The 19678-nt window shown below is 34.0% G+C and overlaps 1 protein-coding gene across 6 annotated transcripts in view; it reads left to right on the top strand.

Annotated features, from left to right (window-relative positions):
• The window catches only part of Cdk14 (cyclin dependent kinase 14), a 617491-nt gene that overhangs the window by 267884 nt on the left and 329929 nt on the right, over positions 1–19678 (top strand). The gene's annotated exons all lie outside the window — the stretch shown is intronic.

Below are 19678 nucleotides of genomic sequence, written 5' to 3'. Positions count from 1 at the left end.
ATCCATTATTCACAGTCTTTGAAAAATCATCAGGAATGCAAATAAGCAAGAATAATAGTAATACTTGTTTTAAAAAAGTGATGGGGAACAAACTTCTGAATCTAAAAATGCATAAACCTAATATGAAACATTAGTGAAATTCAAAAATATCTATTTAGACTGTAAGTTCTAATGATCTTTACTGTCTTTACGTATTTCTTGAATTCAATGAACTTGTCTTAGGGATTCTGATGAGATTTTTAGAAGCAGAGTATAAATGAAATCCAGTTGTTAGATTATTATTTTTTCCAGATCACCCAAACCATATTGATTAATGAATTGACATCATTGAGAACAAAAGTCAATTAGGATGTGCTAGAGGACATTGTTCTTGATCTTGTTCTTGATATTTTTATTAATGTTTTATTAATGACTCCCAGGGCCTGTTTGTACTTGGGTCATAATGGCTGGGGACCAAGGGGTGGAAAAGAATCTCATCAAGTGATGAGTTCAGCTTACACTGTGGGGATGAGTAAAACACTGTATTTGATTTTCTTTTAAAGCATCTTAACAGGCTGGAAGAAAGTTAATTTTCAAATAATTCACTTTACAATACTAATTTCTTTGGTTCAGTGTGAGCGGACACAGAGATGTGGCTACCACAGAAGATAATATAAATCTGGAGCAAGAATGCGGAAACTGCACAGTGTAAGGCACTTAGTTTCCTTATCCACCAGCACAGTGGCTAGCATGGGGCCTGTGTTCTGACAGGAAATGAAGCAAACCAAACCAAAGTATGCAGAGAGGAGGGGCTATAAGATGGCTAGATGGTACCAGTAAAAGTGCTGCAAAGACTTAGAGAATTAAAGACATACAGGGAAGTAGAGGAAAAGGTGGTTTATGTATTCCAGACAGGGTAAGAAAGCCATGTGTGAGAGTTAGAGGAGGCTAGTTGCAGCTTAATCCTGGGAAGAATGTTCAAATGCTCTGTTATCTATAAATTAAATTCAGTGCCTTGTACCGTAATGAGTACCTTCTCACTAGAAGTATTCAAGTAGAGGACAAATGGGAACCCATAGCAATATCATAGAGATGTCTCCTAACCTGGACTACATGTGTTGCATTGAATATGCAATGTAGGTTTCTTATTTTGTGTAGTCCCATGAAGTAGGTATAAGATTCCTCCATTTTGGAGATGTGGAAATTCAAGATTCCACGTCAAATGCTTGCCGCATGCTCTTTCCAGTGGCTGCTTCATACCATCTCCTGAATGACGATCAGGAAAACTACATAACTCCAACTTTATACAGCAAAGGATCACCCAAGCTTTTAAAGCTGTTACATAAACTTGTCCTATATGGCATTATTTTTGGAAACAGAAGTATAGCTTGTTATGATTATTCACTTAATAATTCATTAATTCATTTATGTTTTCCCCCCAGCATATATGGATTGTCTTCTCTTGCCAGAGATATCCTTAGGTTCCAGGGATACAAATAGCCCTTGTTTTAAAAGAGATTGAGCCCTCTGATCTTAGACTAAATAACTTCTATGAATTTTCTGGCTGTAGGTTACTGTCACAGATCTACATGTGTCATGTTCTTCAACATACCTGTGTCTTAGTGACAACACTTGATTCAATCTTTCCTGCATGGAAAGGTTTCTGGATGTTTTGTTTCATATACAATTTGTGGATGTAGTTATGCAGTGTAATATGTGATTACACATTCTAAACCAGGAGGTTGTCATTCAGAAGAACCAAGTACCTAATGTGAACAGATGAAAGCATTCTGGATAGCTGAATGTGCAGGCAGCGTAAGATAGATAAGATAGACGAATTCTAAGCCATAAGGAAGAATCAAAGAAACAAAAAGCAAGCAAGCCCCATTTCAATCTGCACTGTGAACCTCTCATTTTCTCTAATTGATAGGACAAAGTCAAATAACTTCTTTTCTGTCCTTTTCCCTAAAGGCTTTTTCTCATCTAATAAGGAGTCATGGTTTCTTTTCATGATTTTCAACTTTTACTATCGTATTGGGTGCTGAGATCTTAGTTCTTTTTTTTTTGTCTTGCTGTGTGTGTATCTGTACTCTCTGTGTTGTATTTTTGCCATTTTTATTAGGTACTCCTTGTCATAACTTAATGTTTTAATTCACATGATCTAAGATGGATGTATGTCTGCATTTTAACTTGCTATGTAGGAATTGCCTTGATTATCCACAAAAACACAAATGCATTCAGACTGTTTTATGAAAACAAATGAAATCTCTGTGGTTTTGCTTTAAAATTTGTAAATTATTTTCTCACTTTATTTTAGAATTTTATCATTTAAAATACAGCATCTAATGATAGAAAAATAAAAGAGAAGATAACAGTAATAAGAATTTCTTTGGAAAGAAAAGAACATTTCTCATTTTTTTCTCATAAATGACTCATATTTCTTAAGAAAATAATCTTGAAAAACTTTGCTTTATGAGTGATTGGGAGGAGCCAGGAGAGCAAGGCATTAAATGGGATAAAACTGACAATAATGATAAGCATGAAAAGCTTTAGAAAAAAGCTTTGGGTAAGATACAAAATTTGTCATTGGATGAAAGCACCCAAGATTAGGATGAATCTAATCAATATTTCCAATTATCTTCTCATTAAGTTTGATTAGATAATTAGGGAATTGAAGAAAAAAATCATTTAACAAATTCATCTCCAAGTGTTTAAGTACATATAATTATATATCATAAAAAGTGAAATGGCTATAACTTTTTACAAATTTTCACAATCAGTAATTTGATAAATACATATTATTGTAATCACTAGTTTCTTTTGTTTTATTTACTTTAAATATTTTTATTATCATACCTTAAATTTCATGAATAGTTGACATCACATAATGTTCTCTTTTAATGCACTTTCTTTGCTTGGGTAAAGGAATAGTAAGCCTTAACCAAAAGTGATTTAGTTTTGCTGATATAATTATTCTTATACAAATTATGGTGGCAGTTGTACATAGATTAAAGAGTCTGTTAGTCTATTAATTCTTCTAGGTTTGCTCATGAGAAGCACCAGTTTCCCCCTCCAACTTTCTACATTTTTAGTTGATTATTTCTATTTTTTCTAAATATCTAAAAAACCTTTTTTACGGTCACTTTCTGATTATTCATCTTTGGTATGATCCACTGATTCCTACAGTGCAAAATAGGAATTTAGGTTTTCTTTCTTCAGCCTTCCACTTTAAAACAAATAGACTTCTGTTTTCTTGCCAGCCTCCAGTCTGCCATGCTGCCACTACAGATGAATTGGAATTTTGATTAGATTAGAATTCAGTGTTTACATTATTAAATCAGTATGAATCTTCAGTACTGAAGGATGTAGTATACTATGAGTGCTTTCCCGCTTTGTTCAATTTTTGGTTTCTATGGAATTAATACTAACTTCCTGCTGTTTATTTCTATCATTAATTCAAGACCACATCCCATTTCTGAATGTATCTCCATTCTGTGCTCAGTTCATCCAGGACTGACATTTTGGCTAGATGTAGAGTTTTTGTTTGGAAGATGTTTCATTAGAATCTCAATAGGATTGCTCCATTGTTATCTAGTTTTCATTATTTCCGTTAAAACTTTATCCTCATTTTTAGTGTTCTAAAATTTTGTATGGAAACAGACATCAGAAGTTCAGCTTTAATTTCATTGCATCACCTTTTAATCTGAACTCTTATGTTCTTCCATGCTTACCTCTTTTTTTGGTAATGTAACAGCTGTATGGAGGGATAATAAAATTCTGTCTTTGAAGTCTATGATTCAGTTATTAGTGTGTTCCCAGAGATATGGAACCATCACCACAGTCTAAGTTTAGAACATTTCCTCACCCTGTCAAGCAGCCCCATATCTATTAACAATCAATGCAAATTGACCACCCACCTTTGTCCCTACTAAGCACTAATCTACTTCATGTCTCTTTCTGATTAGCATGTGTATTTCATGGAGATGGAATCATACTAATGTTTGATCTTTCATGACCAGCTTCTTTCACTTAACATAATGCTTTTGAAATGCACCCATGTTGTAGCACATATCAGTGCTTACATTTTCCTTCCTTTTTTTGCAGTATTGGAGGCCTTTGTACTGAGCTATAATCTCAGCACCTTTTTCAAAACATTTATTTTGAAGCAGTAGCTCACTAGACTGCTGTGTTCCCCAGTCTGGGCTTAAACCTGTGATCCTCCTGCCTCAGCCTCGTAGAGTGCTGGGATTACAGGTGTGATCCTTGGCTAGTGATTTATTATTTTTTAAGGCTGAATAATATTCCGTGCATGTTTACAGCACATTTATCCATTCGTGTTTTGATGTACATGTAGAGTTTTTCCCTGCCTTCTGGCTAGTGTGAATATAGCTGACGTGAACATTGTATGCACACATCTTTTTTGAGTGTCTGTTTTCAGTTCCTTTGGGCATGTACACAGGCATACAATTTCTGAATCGTAATTCTGTCTTTAACTCTTTGAAGACTGCCAAGCTGTTTTCCAAAGCAGATGCACCATTTTAGGACCTAACCAGCAGCATGTAGATGTTCCAGTTTTTCCACACTCTCACCTGCACCTCTGATTATCATCTTTATTATGACAGAAATTTCATGGTATAAGATTGTCACTTTATTTGTATTTTTCTAGTGACTAATAATGTTGAATAGCTTTTAGGGTGCTTATTTCCTTCTGTTCCAAGAAATTGTCTCACATTAATTTGTTATGATTTTTTTCACCTTGTCTTCCCTCTGTTTTCTGCATCTCCTGTTTGAATATTTGACTTTTGGGCTGCTCTTTTAATTTTCTTCTCTCTTCTCTAATTTTCTCATCTTTTAATTTTTTTCCTTTAGCTCAAAGTTAAGGGACATTCATCAACCTTGTTTCACATATTCTGTTGAAATCTTTAAATTTTAATTTTTTGAATACTATTTCCAAGATAACTTTTTCTCAGAATACTACATTTATAATATCCCTTTTCTTGTTTTAAAATTGCAGTATTTTTTATTTCACTGAAAATACTAATGTCTTTTTGAAAAATTTCTACTAGTAAAACTGTTTCCACCAAGTGTTTTATTTATTTATTTTTCCTTTTAGTTTGTCTCTGTTTTTCGTATTAGTGTCTTTAATCATACAGCTGGTGTAGAAACAACCGGATCGGGACCTTGGCTCAAGTGTGGGTACCTGATGCACCATGAATTTCACTGTAGAAACTAAGCCATTTTGTTGCATAACCCTTAAAGAATGTTTCCGTCTTTCCTGCAGTGCTGTCAGATTTTCAGTGGAGACTCTTCTAAACCCTTCTTGTAGTTTAGCTGCCATTCTTCTGGAAGCAGAGGGAGGATAAGACCCGACTTAATTCCCCTGTTTCAGGATGATATTCCTGTCTCTAACTGGTCACCTTTCTTAATTTAGACAGGCTCTCTGTGTTTTGGAAGGGCATTATCTGTATCATAGAGTGGGGAAGGAAATCTGACTGTCAAAGAGCTATTGAAAAGACTTTTAACCAGTCTTCCATGTCTTAGGCTTCCGTATGTAGACCCCACGTTAATTCCTACTTTCCACTCCCACCAATTCTGTATTAAAATATTTATTCTTTGTTAAAATAGCATTAGACTTTATCCATTTTAGTATTTGTTTCTACTTTGCTATGATGATCTTGTTACTGTCTGTTTTAGAGAATCTAATATTTGGTAAGTAGGAATTTGACAGAGTACAAAGTAGATGCTGTATGTTCAGTTTGTCATTTTTATCTTGGAGTCCCACCCATTCTTAATAAGTTTAAATATGAACAAATGCCTTAGCTTGTTACTCATTCAGCCACTGTGTAATCAGGTAATTTTTTTCACATTAATGTTGTGAAGCATGTAAGTTAATGCTGTTTATCAGTTGTCAGAACTTATCAAATGTGACAAGTGGGAGTGAAGATATTTGAAAATACTGTTGTTAGATTATCGTCCCATCATTAAAATTTTAGGAATACAAACAGGGTCTAAAGTATGAGTATCCCTTCTTAGGATGTACCATTGTGAAAAATATTTATGCTTGTTATTAGGTTGGTTGGTCATTATTTTTGTGTTTGTTATGATATACTATGGTGATAATGATTGACACACAAATGTACACATTCATACATTTGATAGTATTTTATAAGCAAGGTAGATAGGCTTATGTTAGTGTCTATATAAGGAAATATATGATGGTCTAATTTTAAAACTTAATTATTAAGAATATATTTTATTTTGCAACTCCATTATGTATAATATTAAAGACCTCGGTTTTAGAGAATGAATTTAAGCGTTCTGAGTTAACACTCAGCTTCTGTGGGTGATTTATTACTTCCTCACTGCCACATGTAACCTCATTCTAAACCCTCAACAGATGTTCATGCTTCATTTCTGTTTCGTAATTCAAGAACAAGAAAAATTAATTTGTCATGGCAGCTATTTGCTAAGTAAGAATTTTCCATCTTTTTGGTTACTCCTCTTTTTTTTTCTTCAATATGTGGTCTTTGTTTTCAAGCTGTGGATCTCAGTTATAACCTTCTGTGTTGCCTTTGGTAGGGACGTTTGGAAGATTGCATTGATTCTCTTCTCCCTCCTTTGTGCTGCACTACGTTTTTATAATAAATATGGATGGTGGATGCAGTGAGGAAAGATCACATGTGGGGTAGTCCAAGTAGAATTTTAAGAAATATATTGAGAAAAGCTATGGAATTCTGCAAGACAGGAAGTTGACAGTGCCAGAGAGGTAGGAGGGGAGAGGTGTAGGGAGAATATGAATAGTAATAGAATATTTATTAAAGGAAAAGAATGGACTAGAGATCTTTATTTTTGGGGGGGGGTACCGGGGAGATCTTTGTTTTTAAAACATCAGATTTCAGCTTAATGAAAAAATATCATGAATAGAGTGGTAAATTATGAAAGGTTCAAAGAGCAACTTGATCATTCTTGTTTGTCATAATGCATCTGTATAAGATGAACTGGCAGTTAGGTTCCTTCAGGGCTGGGACAGATTTCTCATCCTGTGTACCTTATAGTACCAAGTTGGATGGGCACTCTCCTAAGGCTTTGCCAATTTAATATGGATATTTGCACAAAACAGAAGTATTGGTGTATGTGTGTGTGTGAGAGAGGGCACAGAAAGTCATTTTTCAATGTCTTTACAGAGTGCTGCAAACCTAGAGATATAGTGGCTATATCCTCCTTTAAGGGACATCTTACTGCTCAGCTACAGGAAATGATACCAGATGAATGCTCCCTGTTAGTCCCTGCAGGGCCTGTCTTCGCTGCAGAGACTCATCCAGAGTGACGCCATGCCTTTCTTGTATTTGGTGACTGAAAAGTCAGGGTTGGTGGAATGTGAGTTAGCACAACCACGGTGGAAAGCAGTATAGCTAAATTATGGAAGCAGCCTATGGTCCATCAACAAATGAATGGATAAAGAGAAGTAGTATTTATACACAGTAGAGTTTTACTCTGCCTCAAAGAAAGATACACTTGAGGCATTTGTAGGAAAATGGATGCACCTTGAGATCATGATGTTAAGTGAAATAAACCAGACTCATCTTTTTTATATGACACAACCCCCCAAATAAACAAACAAACAAACAAACAAACAAATAAATAAATAAAGGATAGATGTTGAGAAGTAGGAAGATAGATTTTTCTCACATGGAAAGGGGATTAAATTATGAAGGGAGGGAGCAGAGAGCGAGGGGAAGGGCTAAAGAAAAACGATGATGTGTCCTGTGCTGCATGTACCAACTCCCCATGAACAGTGGAATCATTATGTACTGCAAACATGTAAAAAAAAGTTTTCAAATAAAAAAAATTAAAGGTTATAAAGCCCTGGCCATTTTGACTCAGTTCAGGGCCACTCTGGTGCTAGGCTGCCCAAGGATTTACTGGCTGGCATTATGGCCTGACCTCCTTTTCAGACTCACTTCCTCCTCTTTGGTTTCTGCTAATACATAGGCTCTGTTTCCTTCGCATACTGCACCTCAACCTTCATTTTGGGAACTAAACCTGTGTCTAAGAGTCCTAAGAACTAATTTATAAATTCAATTCAACCTTTCAGTTTACCAGTCATGTATCTTGTAGGGAACTTATTTTTAGAATGTGAGGTTCTGATTAAATATCCAAGTAAATGAGACCTGATACCAGAAAAAAAAAGGTTTTTAGAGTTCAGAAAAAAAAATGATCTAGCAAGAATTGCTAGAAAAAATAATTTTGAATGAGAATTGAAAAATTCAGTTATTTGTAACCTTTTAAAGTTACTAAATTTTTGACAAAATATTCTTTTAAAATTCAGCACAAACAGGCTGGGTGTGGTGGCACATCCCTGTACTCTTGGCACTTGGTGGGCTGAGGCAGGAGGATCACCAAGAGTTCCAGGCCAGCCTGGGCTCATAGTTCAAGACCAGTCTGAACTACATAGGGAGACCCTGTCTCAAAAAAACAAAAACAAAACAAAAAACCCCCCACCAAATTTCAATATAAATATATACATATATGTACATTTAATTAATTAATTTATTTATTTATTTTGCTGTTGCCACCATTTTTTTTTCTGGTACCAGGAATTGAACTCAGGACCTTGTGCTTGCCAGGCAGGCGCCAGCACCACTGAGCTAAATCCCTGGCTGTTGTCACCATTTTATTTTATGGAAAAATGAAACAAAATTTCTAACCAAATAAGAGAATAATAATAGTCATTTATTATTATTCTGTGTATTGTTATCTTCAAAGTATAGTAGTTACTCAGAGTTCAAGACGTAAACCAAAAAGTTCATTGAAAAGAAAGTTTTGTGTTATTATGTTTCTTTTTTATAAGAATCTTTTTGGTTTGTATGCAGTATTTAATATTCTTATTATATTATCAGTGAAGAAAAAATTGAGTAGGATTTGCCTAATGCAGTGCACTATAGTACTGTTATCAAGAATTTGGATCCCACCCCTGTTGGCAGATATACCTGCTTTCCCTGTTGAACTTAGGCATGATTGTGTCCCTTGCTTTGGCCAGTGAAGACAGTGGCCATTTGTTATTATGGCATAACTTGGTCTCTGTTCATTAATATATCCCAAATTCCTTATTCTTCAGTCATTGGAGAGTCAGTGCTATTAAGTGCTCTCTTTGAAAGCTTATGATTTATGATCATTGCATGTTATGTATGTATGACTGTGTATGTGTATGTATATATTAGTCTTAGGTATCACATATACATTTTTAAGCCTTTTATACTGCTAGATGTTAATGTATTATCATTTCAAACCAATAAATGTGATTATATATTAATATTCTTTTTTCAAGGCATATTTTGTATTAACATAAAAATTCCTTGCTCATCTTTGATGTTTTAAATTTTGCATGAATTTGAAGGTATTAATAAAATAAACTCAGCTAGTGATGATTTTGAAAGATTGTAGTAAGCACTTTGATTCTGGATCTTTTTTTTTTTTTTTTTTGGTACCAGGGATCGAACTTGGGTCCTTGCCCTTGCACAGCAGGCAGCAAAACCACTGAGCTAAATCCCTGGCTGATTCTGGATCTTTAATATTTAATAAAAATCTCGTATTTTCCCAGTGGTAGGGATGTAGCTCAGTGGTAGAGTGCATGAGGCTCTGGAGTTCAATCCCCACCATTGCAAAATCAGCAAAACAAAAGAATCTTGTATTTTCAGTGAGGGCACTGATAAGCTAGTTTATCCTAAGCTTTTCTATCATGGATTAGTCAAACGTAGAGCACAGATGTGGTCATCTTTACCAAGTTTCTTCCGTTTTCCTTGATGGAAATGATTACAACAAGCTTCATATTTCATTTATGGTAATTATACATCAAGCCTGCTAATTTGTTTAGAAGTAAATATTGACAGATATTTTACCCAAAATACTCTAGTATGGTTTTTGACATTATTTTTGGTAAATGATTCAAATTTGAGCACCAGTAATTTCTTTTAAAATTTTGCTGTTTGACTTTGAAATGGTATTTCCAGTGCCAGCATCAGACAAATGTATTCATCTAGACAGAGTAGGTGAGAAAAAAAATTTTTTTCAGTAAACTTTTTATAGCAAATTCTACCAAGTACCGAGAATAGAGGGGCTAGATATTTTCAACTTTGATTCACTGACTACTTGTTAGCATGAAAAAAGTAAAAACATATAATGGGGACCAATAATGTTGATCTTTACTTCTGAAAGTTTCAGGATTCTTGTTCAAACCATCAACTATATCTGCCACATATGCCAAGCTCCTGGGAAAGTTAATATTTTTGAAAGTTTGCAAGGGTCTAATTAATTAGAAAAAAATAAAATTGCTCTTTTTTCAAGATATCTTTAATTTCATACCCTTGTATAGCAGTGGATTACAGCACTTTATCCATGCATTCAGCAAAGCTAGTAGCAAAGAAGGAAATGATGAGTTGATCTTTGGCAAAAAAGTTATCACAGGCAAGTACTTTTGGCTGTAGATGTTTAAATTGACTTTTGGCTGTAGATGTTTAGAAGAGGATAGTTTGGAATTTCTTCTCCATTTTAACTTTTAAAAGTACTCAGAATACAAGAATTCATGACAACTCCCCACCCCTAGATCTGAGCTTTTTTTTTTATTGTTTGGTATTACAAGAACTGCTTGAAAAAAGTTTTATTATTTTGTAGATTCTTAACAATATAGTTCACTAATCCTTAATTTCTTGCACTTCAAACTGTCAATCTGTAGATTAAAAACTTGAATTGTAAAGAATAATGATAGTGTTGTTCTTTTACTCATTGAATTTGAGAAATATAAATTATTATCCCCCTTTATGTCAACGTGGTTGAAATAACTTAGCTTCAGGGGTACCATAGGAAGAACAGTGTCAGTTGCCTTTTTCATTGTATATATAAAAAGAGACATTTCATATACTTCAGTGCTTGCCAGGACTTTCTCTGAAAGTTTGTCATTCACATTATGTTGTGCATTACAACCAGGTAGGAAGATCAAAATGAACTTTGTATTTGTAATATATTTTTCAAGCTGTAATTTTTCTACAACTCAAAAGATTTCTGCTGTTTCCCATCGTGGAGTCTGTAGCCCACAACCTGTGTTCCATAAATCTGGCATTTATAAACATGTTGAAGAATTTCACAGTATTTTTGCATTGTCAAATATTAACATTGTTTTTAATATCTACTTTTGTATTGCCTTGAGCAAAAGCCTTCTAAAATTATCACCACTGGGTCAAATGATATGAACAAGGGGATAAATGTTTTAATTTATTTAAGAAGTGGAATAATATATTGGCATTTATTTGATTGGCATTTTTGTTTTCCCTGTAGTCATCTGTAAACTCCTAAATACCGAGTTTTTATTTGTCTTCATACATTTCACAATCCTTCATTTATTATAAGAGTTTGAAAATTGATATTGGTTATCAATTTTAATGTGCCAAAAATATGGGAGAAAAAATTAGCAAATTATAATTGTTTAATTTTTCTTAGACGTGCTTTAGAATTATTTTTAAAATTAAAAATCACACATGCCTCTAGCTCGTTGAAGCATAGTTAATTTGAGTTTTCATACTTAGTCTGACCAGCACTCACATGGAGTTACTCTTACAGTTTAGAAACAAGCATGTGGCTCTTCTGTCCATCCTTGTAACCTGAAGAAGTTGTTCCAGAATAGCCCTTTTATTTCTGTCTTCCTTCCCTGTTCTTAATCCTGTTCTTAACGTCTCTTCTCTCTTGATTCTTAATCCCCAGTTTGTAACTTCTTTTGTTCATCTTGCTCTCACCGTGTAATTTTGGGATCTTCCATATTTTTAGAAAGGCAGCTCCAGAAGGTGTTTTCAGAGTCAGATATTACTGAGAGCTATTCTAGTTCCTTTTCCTTTTGTCTTCCATCTCAAGTTTTGAGTCCAAAAATTTTTGTGTGGCCCACTTTTGCCTTTTATATTTTTTTCAAATTCTGTTTTTTGTTCAAGTTCTTGATGTAGTTGTATGATCAGAACATTCCATTCCTTACACTCATTAGCTTTTTACTTTTTCTTCAAAAAGAAATAAGCTGGATTCAACATACCATGAATATCTTTTTAAAGCAGTGATTTGCTGTAGACTGCTTCAGGAAGAGTACATTATACACATTCTTTTAATTCTGGAATAGCATGTTTCTGTAGACTTAACTTTTCAGAAAGTCTGACTTCTTTCTTTCTTCTAAAAAATTTCCACAAATTTCTTGAACTTTCCCAAGACTGTACATTGAATTTAACTTTAAAAAAGAAAATTATTTTACCTAAATGTTGAAAAAAGTAAATAAATGATGTAGGTAAATGTATAGATATGTTTTGGTTTAAGAATTAGCTCGTGCAGTATTGAAAAGGCTTCGAACACAAACTTTTGGGACATGAATGCGCATATCCCCTTTTATCAGAGAGTGACTTCCAGCTGTCTTACTGCATTGGCAGAACTGTCCAGTCTGTCTCCCTATGATGTCATTAGATGAAGACAAATAATAATTTTTTTCTTTTAACGGAAGAAAATTTTCAGGTTGCTGGTTTTACATGATACAAATGTGTTTGGAAATGCTTCATGTTCCAGTTACCAGCCCCAGGCTGCTCATGCATTTTTGGATTCAGAAATAACAGCTGAAACCATTTAGGCAGAACTATGGGATAGCCACATTTAGGTTTATTATTACCAAAAGGGAGGAGAATATTTTGTATGATTAAAAAGAAATGGGTAATTTAATTAGGAAACTGTAGCACTGTGATTGTTATGAAACCATTATGTAGCATAAATTGTTTTGTGTATTAATTACCCTTACCCTACCTCCCTAGGTATATGGTTTACTGGAGGAACTTCAAATCTATTTCCTATGTGACTTTAAACCAGGTAAAACTAAAATAATCCAAAAATAGACTTTGTAAATGTAAAATAAGTCTGTGGAGTCATAAGAAAATATTTGAGAATAGCATATCTTAGTGTGATGATGGAATAGAATGGAAAGGTATATTGTATTACTACCTTGTGATACAATATGAAGCAAAATAATCTAGTTGTAGTTATTGCTCTACTTTAGTGTGAAGAGATATACTTTTGTCTTCTCTCTTTTTTTTTTTTTTACAAATGTCTTATTTTTGTGGTTAAATATAATGGGAGATTTTAATAAAAACTAATAAACATTTGATTGAATACTTACAAAATATGTGTGTATTTGTGTAGTTATTTAGTGGTGCTGGGGATTGAACCCAAGGCCTTCCTTCTGAGGTAAATCTCCAGCCCTTTATTTTTTATTGTGAGACAGGGTCAGTAAAATCACTAAGTTGCTCAGACTGGGCTCAAACTTGTGATCTTTCTGCCTTAGCTTCCTAGAATCCTGGGATTATAGGTGTGTGCCACCACACCTGACTGATGTTTTTATATTTTAACTACTGTCATGAAAATGGACCCTTCTGATACACACACATACAAACTTCTTCAATTAAACATTCTTAATGCCTTTGAATTTATTTTAAAGTGTAAATTGCCTAACATTTCTTTTTATTTTATTTTTTTTTGTTAATGAATGATTCTCATACTTTGGAATTCAGTATTGTAATTTCATTAATTATGATTTGGGAATGAAACAGGTGAGTACTATAAAGCTTAACTGTGGGAAAATACAATTTCAAAGTCAATTTAAAACCTGAACTGCAAGTAGAGCAGTTTGAATCTAACTGCTCAGTAATTTGATGTGTTAATTCTTACAGTAATGTGGGCTGATTAAAATGGAGATTATATCTAGAGGAAAATGGCAGTGATTGCCATAGCAGAACGGAGGCTTGATTTCTGTAAGTTTTTTCAGTTCCCTCTAGCAGTCACAATTCTCCAGTGAATTGCGCAACCATAATGAACTACAGGTTAAATAGACTAAAAACTACAAGGATAATCCATTCTTCCAAAGCTCAGAACCACTTTTCAGGTGTGGTATTAGTTAAAATGCAGGGGTGTGTGTGTTGTTTCAGACATGGGGTGGTGCTAATGAAGGTGACGCTAGCTAGAGGTAGAGCAGTTCAGCCATATGGTACTGAATGCTGTGCATTTGGATCCCATGGGATACACAGAAGAATGGAAGAAATTGCCCTTTCCTTTCAGAAAATTGCACACTACTTGATATGTTCCCTCATCATCAAGAGTATTACTTAAAGGCTTCTCCAATGGCTCATTCACCTGGATGAGGTTGGGGTATCTAGAATCAAATTTGGATGTGGGCTAATAACGGGCCTCCTAAAGAACCACAGATCAGTGAGAAAGGAGGGCTCTATGTACTTTGCTTCCAACTTATCTTATGGGCTAGTTCTTAACATAGCATTATTTTAATTCTATATTTCCACTTAATATTTTGTTTGATGAATCACATTTCAATAATTTCACAATAAAAGTATAACTGCACTTTGCTGTTGAAATGTAAAATAAAACTAATAAGAATAAGAAAATTAGAATTATGTCTCTCTTATGTAATCTTTGCATAGTCTTATGCTTATGTAACAGGTTTTCTTTTTATTTGTCTTTTGGGGTTTAAAAAAAGTTTTATAAGAACTACACCAGCCTTGAATATATTAACTGTCACTATCAAAGTTAAGTGAAACAATAATAAAGGATGTAGAAGCAGTGCTTAACATAATTTCAAAATGAGGACTTCTGTTCTTCATCTCCGGGGGAAACTTGTTTTTAGGCTAGAAGTTAAAAAATATATTGTGCTAGTTTCCATCTCATATTTTGGCAGTGCTAGAAAACATCAGAATTAGCTGACAGATATTGTGGATATCTGACAATATTGCAGAAGAATGGTAACAGATACATGTGTTTTTGAAGGCACCTTATATGTTTGATCAGTAAAGGCAAGTTTAAAAGCCAGGACTAATGGAAAAGCTGAATTACTATGAGGAATTTGATCTCTCTTGAATAAGAGGTTTGATTATTTGAAGGGTCAACCATTGGAACACTTCACTTTGTGAATAAAAGTTTAGATAAAATAAAGATATATAAATGTGTATATACTGATTGGTGAAGCCTCCTTAACTGTTGGTATATACTTCTTTCTGCCCTGGAAAATCAGCAAAAATTTCATATCAAAGAAGTTGTCTGAGATTCACATAGCCTTCTTATAGGTGGTTTTATGTGGATGTATATTGATTCTTTCCCCTCACCCGGTCATATTCAAAATGGGTAAGGGGTAGATGATGGAAAATATCAAAGTGAGTATCACGCTTCAGCTCTTACACATCTTTTCATTCTGCTGCTCTGTCTGCCAGTGTCTGTCTGTCTGTCTGTCTCTCTCCCCCTCCCTCTCTCTCCTCTTTTATACAGCTATTCTCCACAAAGGACTGTTTTAAAGCTTTCATGATACACATAGTTTATCTTTGTAGTTTTCTTTCATCTCTGTCATTTAAACTTATGGCTGCATGCAGCCCATGATTAATGTTGGTCACATAGTTCCCAGGCCTGCATAAGACTGATGTTAACTAAGACTCGACTGTTCAAACGTGTGTGTGAGTAAATATTCTTTTTTAATTACTACAGTCTTCCCATGTTCTGTCTTTTCACAAAAAAATAGATTTATCTAATTTGTTACTTTTAGAGGATCGCATTAATAGATGTTCTTAAGTTGAACTAGTTTTTCATTTCCAGGGTTAACTGATTGTTCTTGATGTGTTGTTCTATGAATTCAACACTGGATTCTGGCACCTAGTATCATTATTTTTGGAATTTTATAGCTGTAATCATAAAGAGGTAGGTTTAGTTCTCGCTATTCTTCCCTTGCCTCTGTCTGCTTTGACATTGTAGCCTTAAAGGTAGAATGGGAAGCCCCTCGTCTTTTGCTGCACACGGGAGTAATTTGTACAATTTACTTGCAGATTTGGAGAAATTTCCATTAAAACCATTTGAATTTAGTTCCTTGTTTTGGTGTAGCTCCTCAATTCTTATTTCACATGGAATCAAATTTAGTAATTTAAATTTTTTAAGATCAGATTTTAAAAGATAGCTAGTATATTGGTCTAAAGATGTTTGTAAAATTGTAGTTTAGTTTTTAGTCCTACATTTGTAGTATATATTTCTAAATTTCAAAGTTTTAGTTGTATTCTCATTCTTTTTTTTTGGTACTGGGGATGAAACTTGGGACCTTGCACTTGAGATGCAGCCGGAGGAACCACTGAGCTAAATGCCCGGCTTCTGTATTCTCATTCTTAATGTTGATTGCATCTTGGACAAACCTCCCACTCTAACAGAAATAATATCCACCAAAGTTTGGTTGTTTCATTTGTTTTTTTCAAAGGAGTTTTTTAAGTTCTGTTAGTTTCTTGTTTTTCTTTTTAATTAACTTACGCTATTAACGGTATGAATTTCTTTTGTTTTCTATGGGAGTACTTGTCCTTCAGTATTTTCTAGCTTGACTTTATTTCCATTTTGTTTATTTTTAATCATTCCTATATGAAAATAAATTCATTTAGATGTCTAGATTTCTTGTCACTGTACCCTTATTGCTTCCATCACTTTGTTTTGTTTGTGTTTTTTTTTGTTTTTTTTGGTACCGGGGACCGAACTTGAGTCCTTGCGCTTGCTCAGCAGGCGGCGAAACCACTGAGCTAAATCCCTGGCCCACTTCCATCACTTTGAAATGTGTTATTCTTTTTATCAGTCACTTAAAAATATTGTCATTTTAAAGTTTTTTAATTTGTAAGGAAAAGACTTTTCTTTACTCCCCCTCTCCTTTCTTCCCTTCAACTGTTTTTCTTCCTTCATTTTCTTACTGCTACCATTGAAGTTAAAGCACCATTGATTGGAAGAAACATGATTTTATTACTACAGTACTGAGAAAAATAGATCCAGTTAAGCTATGATTGAATGCTTACTTGTCATTCAAAATTTTTATTTTATGGTTATTGAAAGAATCCTACAAGTTTTAAGTCTAGCATTTAAAAAAAATTACCTGATAGTTCAATAAATGGTTTCCAGATAACAATTAGGGCTCATCTTTCCATGTTTCTTGCTTACATGATATGGCTCTTAAGTTGTTCATTGATGAGTTATGCCATTAAGTAAACTCTGCCAGTAGAGTAAGCTAAATAGCTTCCTCAAACACCGGCAGTGGCAGCTGTATTCCAGCTGCTGCCCAGTAGCAAATTAATTTTATTATTCCTTTATCAAATATAGAATATATAACATTTTGATGTTCATTTTATTCAGATGTATGGAAAGAATGCAGTATGATTTTTGCTTTCTGAAAATTTTGAGATTTTTTCCCTTTGCTTTTGTCTATTTTTATGACTCGACCACTTAAGTGTCAAAATATGTAGCATGAATTTCTTGAACAAAAATAAAAATGCTATTTAATTATATCATTCATAGTGTTTATAGCCTTACTTTCTTTTGCCAATTCCATTAGTTGATTTTTGAAAGATGGTAAACTTTTTAAGATTTTGTGAATTTTTCATTTTCTTCCTTTGCATTTATCAATTTTTGCTTTATAATGATATGTCCTATTGTTAGGTACATATATGTTGAATACGTATTTCTTGAATTCTATTATTCCTTATTTTACATTGATGTATCTGGTTCCATTTTGCTGGTATGTATGGTTATGCATAACAAAATATAAAATAAATATATAATAAAATATTTCTTTATCTCCAGACATTTTGGGCTGTTGGTATTGCTTTTAGTTCATATTTGGAAGGGAGTATGGATTAGATTTTGTTTTGTAAATTGAGTTTGCATGTTTTTAGTAAGAATTTTAACATATCATATGTATATTATTATGTTTGTTTTCGGTTGCTATAGTAAAATACATATGCTGGGTACTCAGGGAAGAGGTTTATTACGCTTATAATGTTGGAGGCTGAAAGTACAAATAACATAGAGCTGAATGTGGTGAACACGCCCACCAGAGCATCATCGTGGTCAGGTGTGTGACAGGGAGAGTGTATCTGCTGAGACCGGAAGGCAGAGTGGTGTAGGCTTATTCTTCTGTAACAACCTGCTCTCGTGACAGTGTGCTCAGGGCTGCACAATAACTACCTGATCCCTTCCAGTGGCCCCACCTCTCACTTGCCACTATACACTGGGGACCAACAAGCCTTTCAGCAGGTGAAATTTTGGAGGACACACTTACACTGTGTCTAAACCACAGCAGGTGGTGGGACTGGATGTGCTTTGTTTTTGCTATTTTGTTGGCTGTGTGTGAAGCACTGGGCAAATTAGATATCATTCTTGCCTTCGTGGATCTTATTAGATGATGGTAGTATTTTGAGTGATAACTTTATATATTTTGTTATAGGTTAAAAAGTGTCGTCTCATGTACTATTTTATTTGTTTTTTAAAAAGTTCTTCTCTGACAGTAGTGTTATCCTATTTGAAATGATGGGGAAGTAAATAACACAAAGTTATAAAACGGCAGTTTGGGACCCCAAATTCACTCCTCAATTTATTGAATGTGTGAAATGAAAATTTTAGTTAGGAAAAACTTGATGGAAGCCACTGTGATTATTTTTTAAATGAACTGTCCTATATATAACATTTTCTGTATTTCCTTCTTCTCTGTGTATAACACTGCCTGGCCCACAGAGTCAGTAATTTCCAAATCAAACATAAATTCTACACTCATGTAGTTTGAGTTTGATCTAAAGTTAAACACCTTGGGTGTGGACCTAGAGAATGGTAATTTTATCTCAAAATGTATCTACTAACATTTCTTCTGTTTTATTTGACTTTGTCCAAGAAATAGCAGAGGGCATCTAATGTGCTCTAAAGATTTCAGAAAGGCTTCTGGATGAAGTTATTTCTAAGTAAGACATGAATAAAAGATGAAAAAAGTTAGCCGATAGGAGGACAAAACTAAATGAAACCTTATGGAGTTCTCTTCTTAAAATAATACACACATACTCCACTGTAGTCACTGGCACGTCTGTTGTTATCCTGTGGGCATCTACTCTATGCTGTTCTGTGTCCTCAGTGACTAACCTGCTGTCCTGGACTCAGGAGGTACAGGATGAAGGGATGAAGGCTGAATTCTGCCTGTATCCTCAGCAGTTATCCTCTCTCATGCACTAAAAATTCAGTAACAGAATTTGATTGTCATATTGGCTGTAGCAAGATTCTTGAATATATTCTATATTTGTAATTCCTTAGTAATCTAAACCTAATAATAGGGCACAAATACTCATGTTCCTTGCCTTTAGAGAATGATTAGAAAGTTTCAGTCGTAAAATCCTATAGTAACTTCCTGTAAGAGAGGGAAAATTTGAATAGCAACACTACATGCTTTTTTCAAGAATCTATGTAATTTCCAGTGTAAACAGGAAAACAGTAAACACATAGGCTGGGTACAATGGTGCATACCTATAAACTCAGCCACTTAGAAGGTTGAGGCAGGAGGATCTCAAGTATAAGGCCAACCTGGGCAAGTTAGTGAGACTCTCTTCAAAATAACATGAAAAGGGCTGGGGATAGTACATGGGGCTGTTCTTTTTGACATATACCTGGATACCTTTTCTTACTTTATAATTTCAAAAATATTCTGTTTATAAAATCTGTTCACTCAAATATTTTTGGAGTTCTGGAAAACTAAAAATTATTGTTGTGGATATAGATGTAAACATTTAAGTAAGTCAATTTATTGATTTAACTGTCATAAAAGATTTTGAGTATTTTACCATAAAATACATAATAA

The sequence above is a fragment of the Heterocephalus glaber genome, unplaced genomic scaffold (assembly GCF_053883595.1).
Source record: "Heterocephalus glaber isolate CG9 unplaced genomic scaffold, H.glaber_assembly_v1.0 deba00000546, whole genome shotgun sequence".
NCBI lineage: Eukaryota > Metazoa > Chordata > Mammalia > Rodentia > Bathyergidae > Heterocephalus > Heterocephalus glaber.
This window is presented reverse-complemented; position numbering and strand designations above follow the sequence as displayed.